Source organism: Otolemur garnettii, unplaced genomic scaffold, assembly GCF_000181295.1.
Source record: "Otolemur garnettii isolate 467f Iridium unplaced genomic scaffold, OtoGar3 scaffold00007, whole genome shotgun sequence".
In the NCBI taxonomy this organism is placed as follows: Eukaryota; Metazoa; Chordata; class Mammalia; order Primates; family Galagidae; genus Otolemur; species Otolemur garnettii.
The window spans coordinates 5,353,901-5,372,840 of NW_003852402.1; positions in this window are offsets into that span (position 1 = coordinate 5,353,901).

Here is an 18,940-nt window from a genome sequence, read left to right on the forward strand (position 1 = left end):
ATCCTGTGGGTCCCCCTGGAATGCACTGATCCTGTGGGTCCCCCTGGAATGCACTGATCCTGTGGGTCCCCCTGGAATGCACTGATCCTGTGGGTACCCCGGAACGTACTGATCCTGTGGGTCCCCCCCAGAACGTACTGATTCTGTGGGTCCCCCTGGAATGCACTGATCCTGTGTCATGAGAATGAAAAATAGAGAGAGGGGAGGAAGACAGAAAGTACTCATGGCAAAATGTCAACTTAGTGATGAGATTACAGGTGATTTTCTGCATTATTTATGGATTTTTTTTTGTCTCCCACTTTCTTGTGCTCATCAGGATGTTGTGAAGGATGGGAAGGGAAGGTGTTCAGGGAGAGGTGTGAGCAGGGTATGGGGGCCTACAAGGGAGGGGCTGGGATGAGCTGAAGGCAGGGCAAGGCCCAGGCCACAGAGGGCTTCTGGTGGCTCGTTGATAGAGTGACTAAGCATTCATGCCTTCCAGGGCCTGCCTGGTGACGGGCTGATAGCCAGCAAGCAAGGAGGGTTATTAATCAGCAAATATTCACATATACCATGTTAGGCCCAGGGGTCACCCTGGCAGAGAAGGCAGAAGATTCAGGGGAGGTGGAAGTCAGCATGGACTGGGAGTGGAGAGAGTCTCCCAAGAGAAGGTGACCCACACTGAGACTTAAAGGATGGAGCCTGGTCTCATGTCTCCACTTCAAGGATGGAGCCTGGTCTCATGTCCCCACTTTGCCCCATTAGACCTTTCCAAGGTCTCTTAGACCTCAGCCCAGCTCTATCTGGATCCAAGCATGGCCCAGAGGGATCACTTTCAGTCCAGCTGCCTGGCATGGGCCTCATCCTGTTCTTGCTCTAGCTTCAGAGCCAAAGGTAGAAAAACCACCTGTCAGGGACCCTGGGCCCCGCCTACCTCCAGCAGGCCCAGTCAGGTACAGCCTACAGTGACTACCCCAACTCTTGCACCATGCCCTGACCACAGATTCAAATCTTGCCTCTGCCACTTAAGGTGTGTAATTCTGAACTTCAGCCTCTTCTTCTGTAAAGCCAATCCGATAATATCTTCCTCAAGGGCAGTGCACATATAGAGTGCCTGGTATACAGTGAGCAGTTAGCAAGTGGTAGCAATTAACACGGTCACAATTCTAGACACCGAGTCTGGGCTTCTAGATTCTAAACTAATTCTGTCAGTAACTTGCTTGGAACCTTCTCCTGTCTTCTCTGAGTCTCAGTTTTCTTAACTCAAGGAGAAAGGGGATATAATACCTGAGTCCTGGGCTTGCTCGTGGATGGAATGACAAAATATGGAAAGACTCCAGGGGCTCCTTCTTGATCAGGCTATTGTTCAAATGAGCCCCCACCCCACTCCATGGCATTCCCCCATATGACCCCAGGCCATCACCCAGAAGACCAAGAGGGAGATGGATGGATGCCAAACCAGGTAGAGACAGCTATCCCCTGCAGTCGGCAGGACTCAGCTGCCGGTGCCACGCCTGGGCCACCTGTCACTGCTCCTGAGGGCTCGGTACCTGTAGCCTCAGCCCCTCATTCTTTTGTTGCTTTAGTGAACTTTTCCAGATACCTGGAAATATTTCTAACAACAGCGTGGCTGGAAGCCCAGTTAGGGCAATCTCTCCCATTTTATAGATTAAAAAACTGAGGCTCCATAATGTTTTTGAGACCTATCCAGCTAGTATGCGGTGCAGTCAGGCCCACAAGGCCTCTTCAGGCTCCAACACATAGGCTTTCCCCTTCATCCCCCACCAGCACCAGGCCAGCTCCTTCCAACCTCAGTAAGACCCCCAGAGCATCTCAGGTACCATCCTAGGCCTGCCAGGGTCCAAGGGACCCTGGTGAGCTGTCCAGGGTGCTGGCCAGACCCAGCTCTGCTCCACGGCCTTCTCTGATCTTTCCACAGCCACCACCTCTCCCACCTCTGAAGATCCAAGACTAAAAGTAGTTACGTGTGAGACTGGACCTGGCCCAGACTCCCAACCCTGCCCTGCCTGCGTGCCCTGTGTGCCCCTAGACCACTCGCGGGCCCTCAGCGGCCTTTTCTTCTTTTTGTTTCTTTGCTTTTGAGACAGAATCTTAAGCTCTCACTCTGAGTAGAGTGCTGTAGAGTCACAGCTCACAGCAACCTCAAACTTTTGGGCTTAAGCGATTCTTTTGCCTCAACCTCCCAAGTAGCTGGGACTACAGGCGCCCACCACAATGCCTGGCTACTCAGCAGCCTTTTCTGAAAAACGGGCCCAACGTGGCGCAGGCCAGGAGGCTGTTCATACATGGTTTCGGTAAACTTCCACAGATATCTGTGTCACCTCCTCTGGGCCAGGCAAAGCCAGAGATGCAGAGAGACTCGGACCTGGCCCCTCCCTTGAGTGAAAGGCCTATAGGCTGTGGGACCTGGAAACAAATAATGACCACACCCTGCTGAGCACAGGAGGGCCTCCTATCCCTCTGGGGGGGGCTTGGAGAGTCCAGAGAAGGACAGAGAGGGCAGAAGCAAAAGCTCAGAGGCAGGAGCCAGTGTGGAGTCTGGTGTGGACTCCCAGCCCTGCCTTTAGCTACATAGTGAGCGTGGGGTCAGTGGCTAGAACCAGACCAGGACCTGGGCAGATCCCCCAGGCAGTAGATGGAGTCTGAAAGGCAAAATCCAGATACAGTCTGGGCAAGGCTCATGCCTGTAATCTTAGCACTCTGGGAGGCCAAGGAGGAAGGATTGCTCGAGGCCAGGAGTTCAAGACCAGCCTAAGCAAGAGCAAGATCCCTTGTCTACAAATTAGCCAGACATGATGGCTTATGCCTTGTAAGGAGCTACTCAGGAGGCTAAAGAAGGAGGAAAATCGCTTGAGCCCTGGAGTTTGAGGTGGCAGTGAGCTGTGATGATACCAGTGTATTCTAGAAGACAGAGGAAGACCCCGTCAAGGAAGGGAAGGAGGGAGGGAGAGAGGGATCAACCCGGGTGCAAAATGGAGGAGTCTGAGAGAGAGGTGAAGAGGCCTGGACAGAGCAGAGAAGGGGAGCCAGGAGAAGGAGCCCCAGGAGGTAGAAAGGCCAGGGCTCCATGACCTTCAGGATAACTACACACAAGTTAGCCCTTGCTGGACATCACGCACTGTGCCAGGCACTTTACCAGGTCTCCTCATTCAGTCCGCAGGACTACCCCGCTCAGTGTGGAGGGGGGGACGGTGGTGGCAGGAACTAGGGTACTGTTCCAGATGAGCATAAGATTTCCTTAACATCCCTGACTCTGCACCTGCATTCAGAAAGGAGGTAAAAGCACCAGGGGGCTGGTGGGGGTCAGATGAAGCACAGACTGTAAACAGTCCCTAAAAACTAGGGCCTCCATTCTTGGGGACATCTTACTTCACTGCAGGAAGTTGGGTGAGTTCACAGACCTCACTGCAGGCTGGATCCCTTGTGTCATCTTCTCCCTGGGATGGCCGGCTTCAGAGCTGCCCCACCTGCAGAAGGCCAGGAGTGGGCCACTGAGTTTGAATCAGGCAATCAAATCCCAGAGCCTGGTCAACGGTGCTGTGGGAGCCAAATGTGGGGAAGGAGGCAGCAAAACAGAATTTGCTCCTGGAGGACCATGTGGATAGTCCAGCCCTGGCTGTGGAAGTCCGGGCTCAACCCTGTGCACACCCAGCCCAAACACCACCCTCTATCCGGAGAGGTCTAGGGGTGGCTTGGATACGAAGAGATTTGGACAGAGGCCTAGGGCTCAGCACAGGCATCCTGGCAGCCCCGGGGTGAATCCCCTGGGAAGAAGAGGGCTGGGTGGTGAAGAAGGAGATACCAGCTCAGAGCAGGCACATCCCTCAAGGGAGCAAGACCTGAAACCTGGGCGCTCCCACGCCCCACACCAGGCAGCACCCCTGCTCCTGCCACCTGCCTCCCAAATCTGCCTGCAGTCCCTCCTGTCCACCCCGTCCCCATCCTCATGCCTTCCCTGGGCTCTCTGCATGCCCACCTACCTGCTCCCCACCTGCAGCCAGGCACCCCTCCCCTCCAAGGAGCCCTCGCAGTGCCCCACTGCTCCTCAGCCTGCGCTGTTTGGGGAGGGGATCCTGCCCGTCCTGCTGAGGATATGCTCACCCAGCACCCTTCCCTCTAGCCTACCATAGGCTGCAGCTGCTCTGCCCTCTATTCTGCTCTGAGCTGGGGCAGACCCTAGGCCTGTGACCCCTGCAGAGGTCAGGGATGGGGGGAGCAGTGGGCAGGCCTGAGACAAGCAGCCACGTACAGCTGGAACTCCCTATTACATAGGTGCCCTCCAGAGACAATTCCTGCGCCAGCCAGAACCCTGCCTCATCCCCCTCCTGCCAGAAGTCCCCCTTCAGCACCCTCAGTGCAGGGAGCCAGGGAGTGGGAGAAGCACAGCCTGAGGCGATGACAGGAGTGGGGCGCTGCTGATGGCTGTGGGCAAGGTTTGAGCTGCTGCCTCACCTGGGAAATGAGGGCAGAGACACCTGCCTCACAGGCATGCTGACTACAGGAGACACAAGGTATAGACTGTGAGCTGCTGCCCAGCCAGCTCTGACGCCCAGCAAGTACCAGTCAGCAGGTGGTCCCCAGGACAGTCAGGCACCTGTCCCAGCTCCTCCCAGACTGCAGCAGCTCATGCTATTCACTGCAGGACCCTCGACTCCATTCCTGCAAGCCAGTAAACATGACACCCACCAGGATATGTCCAATGGGGGGACCTCAGGGAGCACTCTCACTTTAGCTGCTACCAGAAATCCCCCCATAGTGAACTGTTACCCACCGGTGAGAGGCAGCCTCCCAGGGAGAGAACCAGTAGCGCTGGGGCAGGGGGGACAGCAAAGGTGGGAGAGCAACGGTAGAGCCAGGGGAGAGGCAGTAGAGCTGGGAGGACAGTAAGGGTTGGTGAGGACAGCAGAGCTAGGGGGACAGTAAGAGCTGGGGGAGGGATAGTAAGAGTTGGTGAGGAACAGTCGGAGTTGGGGGACAGCGGAGCTGGGGAGACAGTAAGAGTTGGTGAAGGACAGTAGAGCTGGGGGGACAGTAAGGGTTGGGGGAGGGATAGTAGAGTCAGGAGAGGAACTCAGTGTCCAGTGGAGGTACAGCAGAGCTGGGGAGATAGAGCAAGCACCTCATGCAGCTGCCCCTGCTCTGTCCTCAGAAAGTGGGCCTCTCCCCCGCATTCCTGCAGGGGCCCAAGTGCTTTCTGTGCTCATAGCTCCCATCCCCCCAGGACCTGTGACATCTTTGAGCATGTCCACCCGGCAGAAGTTTCTTTCTTCTGTGAAGCATGTACCTTCTTTCCCCTTTGCTTCCCACCCGACCTTCAGGGCTGCCCAGCACCCTCAGCTCCCTCCCGGATGGCTCTGGGGAGCCCTGGCACTCCAGTGGGTTTCTCCCCGACCTCCATGGCTACCCTGCAACTGTCTCTCCACTAAGCTGGCCACACACTTCCTGCCTGTCTTGATCCCCTTCTCTGGATGAGCTGCAGGGTCTCTTTTCCCTCACAGTGTGGCAGCCAGACCAGCTGAGGCCAAACGCAGCTCTTAGGCAAGTGCGGATGAGGGAGAACCTGGCTAAGTTGTGTAATGCTTCTGCCATGGCAGTCACTCATACTCTAGTCTAAATGTTTTCAGCTCTTTCCTCACAAAAGATTTTGGTCAGGGCGGCGCCTGTGGCTCAAAGTAGTAGGGCGCCAGCCTCATATGCCAGAGGTGGCAGGTTCAAACCCAGCCCCAGCCAAAAACTGTAAAAAATTTTTTAAAAAATGAGATTTGGGTCAGAATCAATCAAAGCTGGATCTGGGAGGGCTTTCAGTGTCCTTTTTTTCCAACCCTGCTTTATTCCTCCACTGTACACATAGGAAGACTGAGGCCCAGATTAAGGAAGAAACCTAAGAGCAGGAACATTCTGCCCTTAGATTAGAGGAAAGGGCAGGTTCCTGCAGGGCAGGTCGAGGGTGTCAGGCCAGGGCTGAAAAGAGACCTTGTGTTTCCTCTGTCCAGGGTGTTGTGTTTTGTTTTGTTTTGTTTTTTAGAGACACAGTCTCACTTTGTTGCCCTTGGTAGAGTGCTGTGACATCACAGCTCACAGCAACCTCCAGCTCTTGGGCTTAGGCAATTCTCTTGCCTCAGCCTCTCAAGTAGCTGGGACTACAGGTGCCCACCACAATGCCCAGCTATTTTTTTGTTGCAGTTTGGCCAAGGCTGGGTTCAAACCCGCCACCCTCAGTATATGGGGCCAGCGCCCTACTCACTGAGCCACAGGCACTGCCCTGTCCAGGATTGTTGATGCCTAGTTATCAGAGGCCACAGAGGCTACTGATGAGCTGCTGGATAGCATGATAGTCACCGTTTTATAGATAAGGAAAGGGAGGTTGAAGCCATTGGGTGACTCAGCCGAAGGGTACATTGCCACCCTGCCCAGATCTTTAAAACTCCAACCTGCAAATGCTGTCACTCCCTGACCCTGCTTTGCAGCAGAAGGGAAGAGAAAGGTGGGTGTGTATGTAGGCACGTGCAATCCCCGGCCACCACCCAGCGGGACACCACTCACTCAGCATCCCCATCCCGGGCTCCCATTCATTCCTCCTGGACCTCCACAACCACTCACAGAGATCAAAGCTGCTGTGTTTGAGCATCTGTCCTGAGCTGGGCACTCTGCACAAATTATGCTTTTGCTCCTCATAACCATCAGGAAAGGGGGTGTTATCTCCAGTTTATAGATGACAGACTGGGTCTGGGAGAATGGAGTTGTCCAAGGGCACACTGTCCCTGGTAGGGGTGAAATGGCACCCAGTTCTGGCACCACTCCATCCCCTGGCTTCTGGCCCTCTGCTCCTGCCTGAGGCAAAGGAAAGAGCCCAGGTAGACTGTGCCCACAGCACACATCACTGATCAGTCACAGCACTCTCTTGTGAAACCAGGATGCGGGCTCAGAGTCCTTGTACAGGGCTCCAGGCAGCCATCGTGATTTGGGGTACCTGAAATGAAACATGACCAAGGTTCTCTGGGAGCTGCTTGACATTCCGTGCCTGCCCTCCTGCCCTTTCTCAGCTGCGACAGACCTGAAGCTGGCCCAGAATCCCAGAGCATTAGGCTGGAAGGACCCTCTGGGCACAGAACTAGAGAAAGAGGAGACCTTCCCCAGGCATACAGCAAGGCAGTAGAGCAAAGCCTATGCTCCAGGCCAGGCTTGGCGTTCCTGCTCCCTGCCCACACCCAGGGCCAACCACAGAGCTTCCCCAGAATGCAAGGGAGCCTAGCAGGGTGCTCCCAGAGCCTTTGCCTCCATGCATAACGGCAACTAAAAGGTTGGGTGATTATCTCAAGGCCACTAGCAGTTTGCTGCAGAAGCTGGGGTCCCTGTGAAAGTCCTGCCGAGCACCCATCTGCCCACAGGGCCTCAGCAGGTAGCTCAGCCCCAATCATGGGGGACAGAGATGGCCACTTCCCTGCAGTGCTGGGTCTGGAGCTGACCCAGATCCCCTGTGATCCAGCAGGGCCCTACAGCCCTCCATGCTGCCTTCTCTCCCCAGAGACCTACCCCCTCCTCACAGCTCTCTGGGGTCTTCAGTTCCCTGTGTACTCAATGGAGCCATGGAAACCCCCACTGGCCTAAACCAAAGCTGTAGGCCTTCCCGAAGCCCCTCTCTCCCACCCACCCTCAGCCTCTGCCTCCCTCAGGGCCCTTCTAACCAGTCCCTCACCTCTCTGCACCTTCAGGCACCAGCCCCTCTCCACCAGTGCTCACACCTGCTCGTGTCTCCTGCCTGGGAAATGAGCCTCCATCCCTCTCATGACCTCCAGCTGCTGCCTCATCTCTTCCACCTTCATTCTAAGCTTCCTAAAACAGCTGTCTACATGCGCCCTTTCCGGTTCCCTGCTTCCTCGGGCCAGCCAGGGCCACCAACACCCCCCAACACTCTCCCCCCCCCCGCCCGGTGTCCACAACAGTCTTGCTCAGAGTTCATCTTGCTTACCTCTGGCCACACAGGCCTCTCCCCTGCTCTCAGGACCAGGTCCAGCCTCCTGCCTATGGCCCTCCCAGTATCCAGCCTTGTTCCATGACCCACTTCCCACCCACCCTCCAGACCCACTGACCACCTTCCTTCTCATTTGCCCCAGGACTCCTTGCTGGCTCAGTACTCTGCACACTTTGGAAACAACCACAGCAGAAGTAATGAAAAAACTTACCTAGAAACACCACGGGCCGAGCATTGTGCTAAGCATGAATTAGCCGTAACCATCCTCCATCAACCCTATTTATTTATTGACTCCAAACATTTTTATTAAGTGTCTCTGATATGCCACACACTGTTCCAAGCACTGGGGATACAGCAGAGAACTGTGATGAAGGTATTACTTTTCCAGTTGTGTAAGTGTGGAAGCTGAGACTCAGAGAGGCTAAATGACCTGCCTGGGCTCACACAGCCATAATGTGGGCTCCAAATGCTATACCCCACCCCATGCCATGGCTTTCCTATGGGTCACATACTCCAGCACCCTGCCCACACTGCCCACCCTGCCCACCCTGCCCCCACCGCCTCGGCTGCCCCTGGGGCCCAGCACCTTCAGCGCTTTGTTCTCCTTCAGAGGAGCCCCCTCCCATCCCTCCACCCGCTGCCAGCCTGGCTGCTGCCTCCCTGGGAGCTGCTGCCAAGCCGTCAGCTCCTGTCATCGCCCCAAGGCAGCCAGAGGGAGCGCCAGCAGCAGCCTTGGCACATGCCACCTCCGGCCGCCCCACAGCCACCAGGCCAGGAGGGTGGGCAGCCCTCCCACAGCCCCGGGGTGGGACCATCAGTGCTGGGGGATTCAGTCCTCCCACAGCCCTGGGGGATTTGGTCCTCCCACTGCAGATCAGAAAACTGAAGTTGGCTCGGCGCCTGTGGCTCAAGTGGCTAAGGCGCCAGCCACGTACACCCAAGGTGGCGGGTTCAAATCCAGCCCGGGTCCACCAAACAACAATGACGGCTACAACCAAAAAATAGCCAGGGGTTGTAGCAGGGGCCTGTGGTCCCAGCTACTTGGGAGACAGAGGCAGAAGACTCGCTTGAGCCCAGGAGTTGGAGGTTGCTGTGAGCTGAGATACCACAGCACTCTACCCAGGGGGACAGTTTAAGGCTCCTGTCTCAAAAAAAAAAAAAAAGAAAGAAAACTGAAGCTGGAGGGAAACTCCTCTGCAACTGGCTGAACTGGTAAAAACCAACGTATCAGGGTGACATTCACAAGTCTGTGGAAAGCAGTCCCCTCTGCTGGAAGCCTCTCACCCATTCTACCAGCCACCAGCTCAGTGAGGGCAGGCACTTCCTTAGAGGAGGGTCCTGACCTCTAGCCTGGTCAAGGTGCCCTCCCAGGTGCCCAGGGAAGCTTCCCAGATGCCCAGCAATAGTAATGGCTATGTTTGGCTCCTGGAGGCTGGATTCTGTGTCCCCATCCGACTCCGAGTCCCCAGAGACAGCTGAGGGCTATGCAGGAGGACATGTGATCCCTGGAGATGACAACAGCCTCAGGAAACTTCCTGCTGCCCTTGGCAGTGAGGTGAGGAGGTAGAGCCTAGGGTTACCCAGACCTAAGACCAGCCGTGGCTCCAAGGCTACCTTGTGGAGTCACTTCTTGTCCCTGAGTCTTGTTCCCTCTCCTGCTAAACTGATTCTGATTGTCCCGGCCAGGCTGGTAGCAAGTGGGAGGAGGTAAAGGACTCAGGCTCTGCCCAGACCACCCTCCTGCTGCCTGCTCACAGAGGGAGAGATCTGTGACCAGCATTTGATGAGGCCCTTGCCACTGCCACTGGGTACAATAGAGGGGCGTGGAGGGAGCTGACATGCATGCCCAGCATGCATGGCCTGGTCTCTCTTTAGGTATGAGTTTAGAGGAAAAGGTGTTATCTGGGAGGACAGTGAATTGTAGGGAAGGGCAGAGTGGGTCTGGCCAATCCCAGAGAAGAAAGGAGGATCTTTGGGCGGGTCAGCCAGCCACCAGTGGGTTCCCATTACAGGTGGGAAGTTGACAGGTCTCCGACAAAAGGTCCCCTGGTGAAGAGATGTCCCGGCATCCCTGGAACAACTGAGACAAAAGCTCTGTCATGAGGTGTGTCCTAGCAGAGAAGAGGGAGGAGAGGAGGTGTAGGGCCCCAGGGACAGGACCCTGAGCAAAGGTGGACTTCAGGACATGGGGCCACACAGGTCCCTGTTTCTGTCAGTGACACTGGGAGTGGAAGACCAGGAGGAGATGCAGGAGAAGGGAAAGAGTAGATAGGGGACAGGGATGGAGGGTGAATGGCTGGACCAGGCCACCAAGGGCAGGTGGAGGGGAGGAGCTGCCACCTGGGCTCAAGGATGCATGGTGGGTGGGGCTTGCTGAGGGAGCTGGGCTGGAGGGCAGGAAGCTAGCTAGAGCAGGAAAGAGAAGTTCAGCCGGAAACATTTCAGCATGAGGTTCTTAGGGTACCAAGAGAGACAACTAAGGACAATGGCCACAGAGAGAGAGAGGCCTGAGATTCAATCAGGGACTTAGGGTGACTGGAATGGACAGTGACCAGGAGGCCAAGGGAGCAGTCAGGATCATGTGGGAAATGCCTAGAAGACCAGGGACCCTGCACTTAGTCCTGGGGAACCCAACATTCAAGAGAAGGGTACAGAGGAAAGCACAGAGAAGGCCAAGACCAGTTTCAGGACTGAGGTCAGCAGGGCCCTAGTGAGAGGACTAGGGCTTAACAATGGGAAGTCCATGGGGGACTTTCAGGAAATGGTTCTCAAGGGAGCTGAGATGGTGGCGGTGAGAAGGGGAGACAGCCCTGAAATGGTGTGTCCATTATGTTGAAAACAGTGACCCCAGAGCCCCCAGCCCCATTTTACAGATGAGAAAATGGGTGGGAGCAGCTCAAGGGCAGAGAATGTTGCATGGCTACAACTGGCCCCTGATCCCAGTCCTGGTCCTCTGAACGGCTTAGACGTTCTCTGCTAGAATCACTAGGGGCATGGTCAGAGCAGGAGGAGACAGTGCTGGACAGCGGGCCCCTGATCCTAGTCCTGGCTCTGCCACTGAAGGGCCCTTGAGCTGCTCCCACCCATTTTCTCATCTGTAAAATGGGACTGGGGGCTCTGGGGTCACTGTTTTCAACATGATGGACACACAGGAAGGAGGGAAGGAGACTCGGGTTAGACTGCTTCTCCTTCGGTCTCAGCCCCACCCCTGGGAGCCTCAGCTGGGTTGTGCTATCCTCCATAGGCCAGCCTAGTGCAGACAGGGAGATCCCCAGCCTGCCAATGTCCCACTGTCCCCAGGAGGCCTCAGGTGGGACTCAGCCCCTGTGTGGCTGGAATGTCCTGGGCAGGCACCCACTCTGGCCCCCAGGGAATTGCCACACACACACTGGCAACCCTAGGGAGGGGCCTGAGGGGAGATGGGCTCTCAGATGAGGGCAATTCCAAGAATACTATGGCTTCTGGGAGCCCACATGATGGTCCCAGGTTCACATCCTGTCTCTGCCACCTGCTACTTGCGTGATCGTAAGCGAGTCTGGACCCTATGTAAGACCCTTAGTTTTCTCATCTATAAAATGGGGTTTATATGCCTTGTCTCCCAGGAGGATTAAAGGAGCTGCCCTTTGAGCCGCCTGGAGAGCGAGGAACCCTTTTTATGTCAGGTCTTGATCTTAGGACCAGCAAAAGACAAAGATGGATCCATGCAGAGTCTGGCCTCACATAGCTGCCGGGTGAGAACAGATGGGAGCTCACACTCCAACACAACAGACGGATGGGCAGTGCTGGGGGACTCCAGGGTCCCAGTGTTTCCTATAAAAGTGATCTGGTATTATTTCCTATTTCCGTGCCTTTGCCTGGGCTGTGCCCACATTACCAAGCCCATCCTTCGAGCCTCTCACTGACCACTGGCCTGTATCTGCACCCTCGGGGCTGATGTGTTGTCCCAGCTGTCTTCTTTTGGTGGCAGTCCTTGGTGCCGTACAGACAGCCCATCTGAAGCCACCCACAGGCCTGGGTGGCTGAGGAAGCCAAGTGCCCACCCCTCTACTACCCCACCCCCTTGGCTGGCAGCAGGAGCAGGCAGGCAGGACTGGGCAGCCTCGCACAGGAAAGCGTGTGTTTACACTGCAAACAGAGGCTGACAAGAGACTGTGCCTTGGATTCAGCTTCAGGGAGGTGCAGACACCCAGGTGCCAGGCCTTGCATTTGCCCTAGTCCCTAGGGGATCTTGCTGCCACCCGCAGCCAGAGCATTGATTAGCTCAGTTTGTCTCCAGCGCGTGCAGAGTGCGTTGTGTGTGGGTGGCTGGCGTGCTTTATCTCCGCACTGTTAGGGGGGCACACCCCCTGCAAGCCTGCTTCCTCCTGGCTGGGATTTGGCTAATGCAGAGACACAGGACAGACCGCCGCCTGCCCCCAGTAGTGCCCCAGCCATACCCGCCAACCCCTCGCCTGCCTCTCACTGTCTCTGGCATCACCTTCCTGCCTGCAGCATCACCTCCCTAATCTCTGTCAAAGCTGCCTCAACAAACTCCATCCTGCCCCTCAGCCCTCTGACACGCAGCCGTCATGCCAGCCTGATGCTTCCTGCAGAAGGCAGAGGTGGACCAGCCAGCTTCTGCTCATGGGGGTGGGGAACAGAAGCCAGGACAAGCTAGGAGCACAGGCTCTGAGCCCCAACCCCAGGCCCCTGCTGAGTGACCTGGGCAGTCACTGCACGGCTCCGAGCCTTCTTTCCCCTTCACCTGTAAAATGAGTGGGCGCTAACCACGGTGTCGTCCTCGTAGGGCTGCCATGAGGATTCAATAAGTCTGGGCAGGAACAAGTTTAGAAAAGCACTGGGCACAGCCCACCAGCCCAGCAGACGACAGTCACTGGCACCTCCCCAACATCACAGGTGCTGGGGCTGTGGGGGCGCTGTGCACTGAGGGGTCAGAGGAGGGGTGACGGTGCTTTGCACTTGTGACCCCATCCTCACAAAACTCCTTCAAGATGACTGTCGTCGGACCCACAGAAGAGAGAGGAAACTGAAGTTCCACCAAGGCCACCGGGCAGTGTGGAGCCAGATCGGACCCACCAATCCCAGTTGAAAAGGAGCAGCAGGGAGGAGGGGGACAGTGCACACCGCTTTGCTTTGGCAGGGAGGTGACTTCCCAGGGGCCAGCCGAGGCCTCACTGGGGTCAAGTCCAGCATCCATGTCCCTTAGGGGCTGGCAGCCCTGTGGGCCCATCTCAACCAGAGCCAGGCCAGTGAGCCCTCCCACGGTTTCTGTGCTGGAACCAACCCCTCCTTCAAGAAGCCTGTCAGCTTCCCAGGGGACCAGCCCCTCTGGAACCGCCACACTGGGATAGGCCTGCCCTGAGAATGCCAGGCACAGAGACAACGCTGACTGGGCCTTGCCCTCCAGGGCCTGCCTTGCACGCTGGTAAAATTCTGTGTCTGAAGCAAGGTCACCATCTCCACCCAAGTCAGAGTGTCCACAAGGAATCCTTTCCTCTCCCAGAGCCCCCTCCCAGTGGTCTCCTGCCTACAGTTCGCTCTGGCCCATCTGTCATCCCAAATGCCCTGAGCCCCATCATCCAGCCAGGTGACGCAGCTTTGGACAAGCAGAAAGGTGGAGGGTGCAGGTGAAAGAAACGCAGCTGCCTCTCAGCTGAGGATGCCCTGAGGCTCAGGAGCAGCCGGGACTCAGCCTCATTCCCGCTTCTGCACAGAACCTAGGGGAGCCGGGGGCCCTGACCAAACCTCCCTGAGCCTCAGTCTCCCCATCTGCAAAATGGAGCCAATATCATCACGCCTATGTCACAGGTCTATGGAAAAGAAACACAGGCTCAGCAGCAGCAGGCACAGGGTAGGTGTTCAGCAGAACAAGCCGTGCACAGTGTCAGCACCCAAGGGGGAAAGGCCTGCAGAGCGCTCCAGTCACGCAGCAGCGTTTATGGAATTGTGGAGGTGGGTGGACATGGGGCACGGAGCCTGGCAAAGCAGGAAGGGGCCAGCGAGAGAATCAGCCATACATAGGTGTGGGCACTGAATCCATCATGCAGGAGCTGGGGGACCTTGGTCATGTTGTTTAACCTGAGCCTCTTTGCAAAGATTGAATGGGAAAAGGTACATGATCTAGGAGGTGTCCACACACAGCAGGAGCTTAATTAATGCTAGTCTCATTAACAGTTCCCTCCTGTCATTTGTGAACAGTTGGGAAGATGCTCTTAAGCATCTTGTGACTCTCTCCTGTGACTTCTCCAACCCCCGATTCTTAGCACTTGCCGATTTCCATGGTGTAAATCAGGGGTCCTCAAACTTTGTAAATGGGGCCAGTTCACTGTCCCTCAGACCGTTGGAGGGCTGGACTGCAGGCCCCAGGATGAGTCAGCTGCTAAGCAGGACAGGCAGTGGCGGCAAAAACACCTGATAGGCTGGATAAATGTCCTAGGTGGGCCGCATGTGGCCCACGGCCATAGTTGAGGACGCCTGGTGTAAACAGTCTCACTGTGAGAGATTTGAAGCTACCAACCTACATGCAGCACTGGACCCAGCTGTGCACAGATGGCTCTCACAAGTAACAAGAACCAGCTCCATGACCCCATATCTCCCCACAGCCTCTCCGCCACCAGACCCTCTCCTTCTCAACCCAATGCTCTCCTACCACACCCACCATGTTTCTGGTCCCAGGTGTGCTCCTGCCTCAGGGCCTTTGCACTTACTATTATGTCCTCTGTCTGTGACATTCCTCCCTTACTGTGGCATGGGGTGGATACTTCATGGATAGATTCATGCCCTCTGGGGTGGGGGGAGTGATTTCTCCCTTTAGTAGTTCAAGAGAGAGCTGGTGGGTTAAAAGAGTATGACACCCCTTGAAGGGGTGATCTTTCTGTCCCACCAAGAGATCTCTGCACATACCAGCACCCCTTCCTCCTCCACGACTGCAAGTGGCCCGAGGCCCTCATCAGAAGCAGGGGCTGGTGCTACATCCGTATTACAGCCCGCAGAACCATGAGCCCAGTAACCTCTGTGCTTCATAACTTACCCAGCCTCAGGTGTTCCTGTGTAGTAGTGTTCTTCGACCTTTTTTAATCTCATAACACACTTGAACCTATAGTTAAACTTCAGCACACTTAAATTATGTTGATCAAAAAACAAAAAGTAAAAAAAAATAAAAAACATATGCTTACTGTGCTTTGAACTTCTTTTGTAAAATAATTTAATTAATGATCTTGAAAAATTTGTGCAGCCCACTGGTTGAAAATCTGTGCTTTTTAGCAATACAATTGGATTAAGACAGCAGGCAGTGTCCTACCTTCCAGATCTCAGCTTAAATGGCACCTCTTCCAAGAAGACTACCCTGACCACCTTGTTAATCTTGCTTCCCCCCGGGCCCTCCCACATCTGCCAATCTGCAATTTCATGCTGTTTTATTTCCTTTGTGGCACTTGACAACTTGAGTGGGACCCTCACGTATGTGTCATGTGTGTTTATCTGCTATTGCCTGTAGATAACACACTGAACTATGTGCAGTGTTTGCCCCGTCAGGGCGGGGCCTCATCCAGACGGCCACTGTTGTGTCCCTGGCGTTTAGCTCGGTGCCTGGGCCTGGTGCATAGTAGGTGCTCAGTCAATATCTACAGTGTGGATGAATGAATGAAGGAAAGAATGAACAGTGAATGTCAGGACCCACCTGGGCTGATCCTCCCAGGCCCTGCCTGCCCCCTCCCCCCTCCCAGTGGCTCTAATTGGCAGGGGCCCCCTTGGTGCGGCCCCCTCGCTGGCATTGTGGAACCTGTAATTGCAGTCTCCTGCCTCTTTCTCCCCCACCCCAATCTCCCTCTCCAGCAGAGAGACAGAGCCCCCGCCTATTGTGCAGCTCCTGTTGACACAGGGATGACCTCACTGGGGGCCTCCTGAGATGGGGCCCAGGAGGGGAAAGGGGCATGGGGAACAGAGGGGTGGAGCTGGCCAGGCCCAGGTCAGGAAAAGCCTGGAGGCTGAGGCCTGGGACAAAGAGAGAGAGAGAGATTGAGATTCCAGGGGTAAGATAAGACAAGGGTGCTTTTCATCAGAGGGAATAATTAGAGGAGGGGAGATTTAATCCTTAAGAAAGGATCCCAGGAGAAGACTGGGGTAGGAGGCCGTGTGCTTAGGGGGTTTTGGAGACACAGAGTGACAGGCAGACACACTCAGACCTGGGCCTGGAACCTGCCCATTATGCAGCCTGGGACCAGAGATTCCCTTGCTCCCAGCTCGTATCCTCTTCAGCAAAATGGGCAAATCAGAGTAATTCCTCCTCCATGGGACCATTGTGTGACCTAATTGGTAATAGGGGTCAGTGCCAAGCACACCATAAGTGCTCAGTAAACGGTCATTCCTCCTGTCCAGGACGCCGGCTCACTTGCTCTCTCATAGTCACTCCTCCCTGCCCACCGACTCTGACTCAATTGCTCTCTCCTCCATTTTCCAGACTTTTCTCATTCCTGGCCCTCATCCCAGTGGGCCCTGGCTGAGCCCCAGCACCAGCGTGCCTCTTGCTCCAGAGTTCTGACCCCAGGGCCAGGTGGGCCTGGGAGGCCCTTCATCCTCACATGAGCTCAGCCCAAAGCCACCTGGTGTCCATGCCGGGATCTCTACCGTGGGCCCTTGTCATTGCTACAGCCCTGAGGGACCCTGAGGAGAGCACCTACCCTGTGGGGACTAGGGAGCCCTGGGCCTTTGCCATCAGGTCCTTCTCCAGGGGAAGGGGACCAATCTCTGGGCTGGGTCAGCTGCCAGATCCTACGGAATAGGGCAGGGCTTGGAGGGGACAGCATGCAGGGTGCCAGGGAGAACAGGATGCCTGGCCAGGCCTTCCAGCTTCTCACTTATGGACAACAAATGTTCTCATCAGAATTTGGACAACACTGTATCATTTTCAAGAGCAAGTATTTTCTAGATTGGGGCGCCCTAAGTTAATATAGTTCCTTGGCCAGTCTTCCATCAAATGTGGTTAAATTGTTTCTAGTTTGTTATTTTTACTTTCATTTCTATTTTACTGAACTTACTTTTGTTGGCCTCAATATTTTCCCTCTGACATTTCTACTGAAAATTTCATTTTCCGAACAGTTTTCAGCCGTGTCCCCTTTTAGTTTCTGCCACTGTGGGTTTCTTTGGTGGCCATTTTTTCCTGCCAAGGTCACTGTTTCAGAGACAGGTGTAAGTTCTAAACTTGGTGAGGAAGGTTAGATTCTTCCTTAAGTCCCTAAATGAAGATGTTTTCCTTGGTGCGTGTTCAGCTGGAGGGTGACAGTTCTCCCAGTGAGGTGCACCCAGCACTGGGTGAGAGATTCTGCGCTTGTGTTGACTTCTGGTAGCAAAGAGCTTTAGGGTTACAAAGAAAGTGTCAGGACTCATGGAGGGTCAAAAGCAGAGTGTTGGGACTCATGGAGAGTCAAAACACCCTCCAAGGCAACATGCCCTGGGTCTGAAGGAGGCTCAAGTCTTTGACAGCAGAATCATATTTGGAAAAAAGTCAATGGAAACTTCAATAACCCAGTTCAGGCAGGACTTGTAAGGGCCTGGACTCTAAGAATAAAGGTTGGGTTGACCCACCAGACAAGAAAGCAGGATCAGTTAAGGCATGGCCCTTCTCTGCCCAAACCCCTGCCTCAGACCCCTCCTTGTTGCTGTGGTGGGCAGTTTCTACAAGGCCCACAGATCTCTGCCTCCTGGTGTTCATGCCCCTGCCCTGGAGTATGAATAGGGCTGGGACTTGATGCTAGCCAACAGGCTACAGCAAAGGTGATGGATCTCCCTTCTGCGACAAGGTGGTGTAAGCCAATGGCTTCTGTCTTGCCAACAGGCTCACTCCCTTGGTGGCTAGTGAGCTGCCATCTTGGAGAGGCCCACATGGCCAGGAGCTGAGACTGTCGGTCCAACAGCCAGCAAGGAAGCAGCTGAATCCTACCAACAACCACATGCTCTTGGGAGCAGATTCTACCTCCCCCCACCGCCACCGCCCCAGTCAAGTTTTCCAGTGAGACAAGGCTGTATCTTTAGTGCGGCACTATGGGTGTAGCCTTGTCAAAGACCCTCAAGCAGAGGACCCACCTATGCAGCACCCAGGGTCCTGACCAAGAAAACCATGAGATCATAAATGCATTTTATTTTAAGCCTCTAAGTGTTATGGTAATTTATTAGGTAGTAACAGACAACTAATCCACCAGGCAAATGACAATAGTACCTAGTAGTAGTCTAAACATAACTGAGCACATCTTGTGTGCCAGGCACGGTTTTAATTGTTTCACCTGCTCAGTCTTATTTCTTCCTCACATTAACCATGACCATGTTATGGTAAGCATTTACAGAGGAAGAAAGAAAGGCTCAGAAAGGCTGAAATGACTGGCCTGGCTCTGAGCTAAGAACTGACTGGAGAAGGGGGAGGTGGCCCAGGACACAGATGCACCTGCAATGTCTTTTGCAGACATATTTCCCAGAAACATAACATCAGTGTTACCTGCACTTTTAATAAGCATTTAATTCCTTCAATTGTCTGGAGGTCCATTTGCAGGGGAAACTGAACTACCTGATCGTTTCTCACTTCACCTGCCGTACAGGAAATAGATTCAATTAGAAAAATCTATTGCTAATTTGAAAGCTCTGATTCTATAATTTCCTACAGGGAAGACATGTAAATTGCGTGTTATTTAACACCCTTTCATGGCAGGTGAGTTCCACGGGGGGCAATTATAATCCGCTCTCCACTCTTCTTACAGATTCCTGACAGGGGGTAGGAGGGAAGAGGGAAGAAAGGAGGAGGGAGAACAGGAGAATATTTTGCAGGCTGGTCTCCAAGTGGCTTAAAGAACCCCTGAATCTGAAGGGCCTAAACAGGGTCAGCTGGTTGGTGTCCACCTGCCACCAGGCACACAGTACAGGCCCCTCAAGTCCTCTGGCCTTTCCCTAACCATTTGGAAAATCACAGTTGGGGCAGAAGGG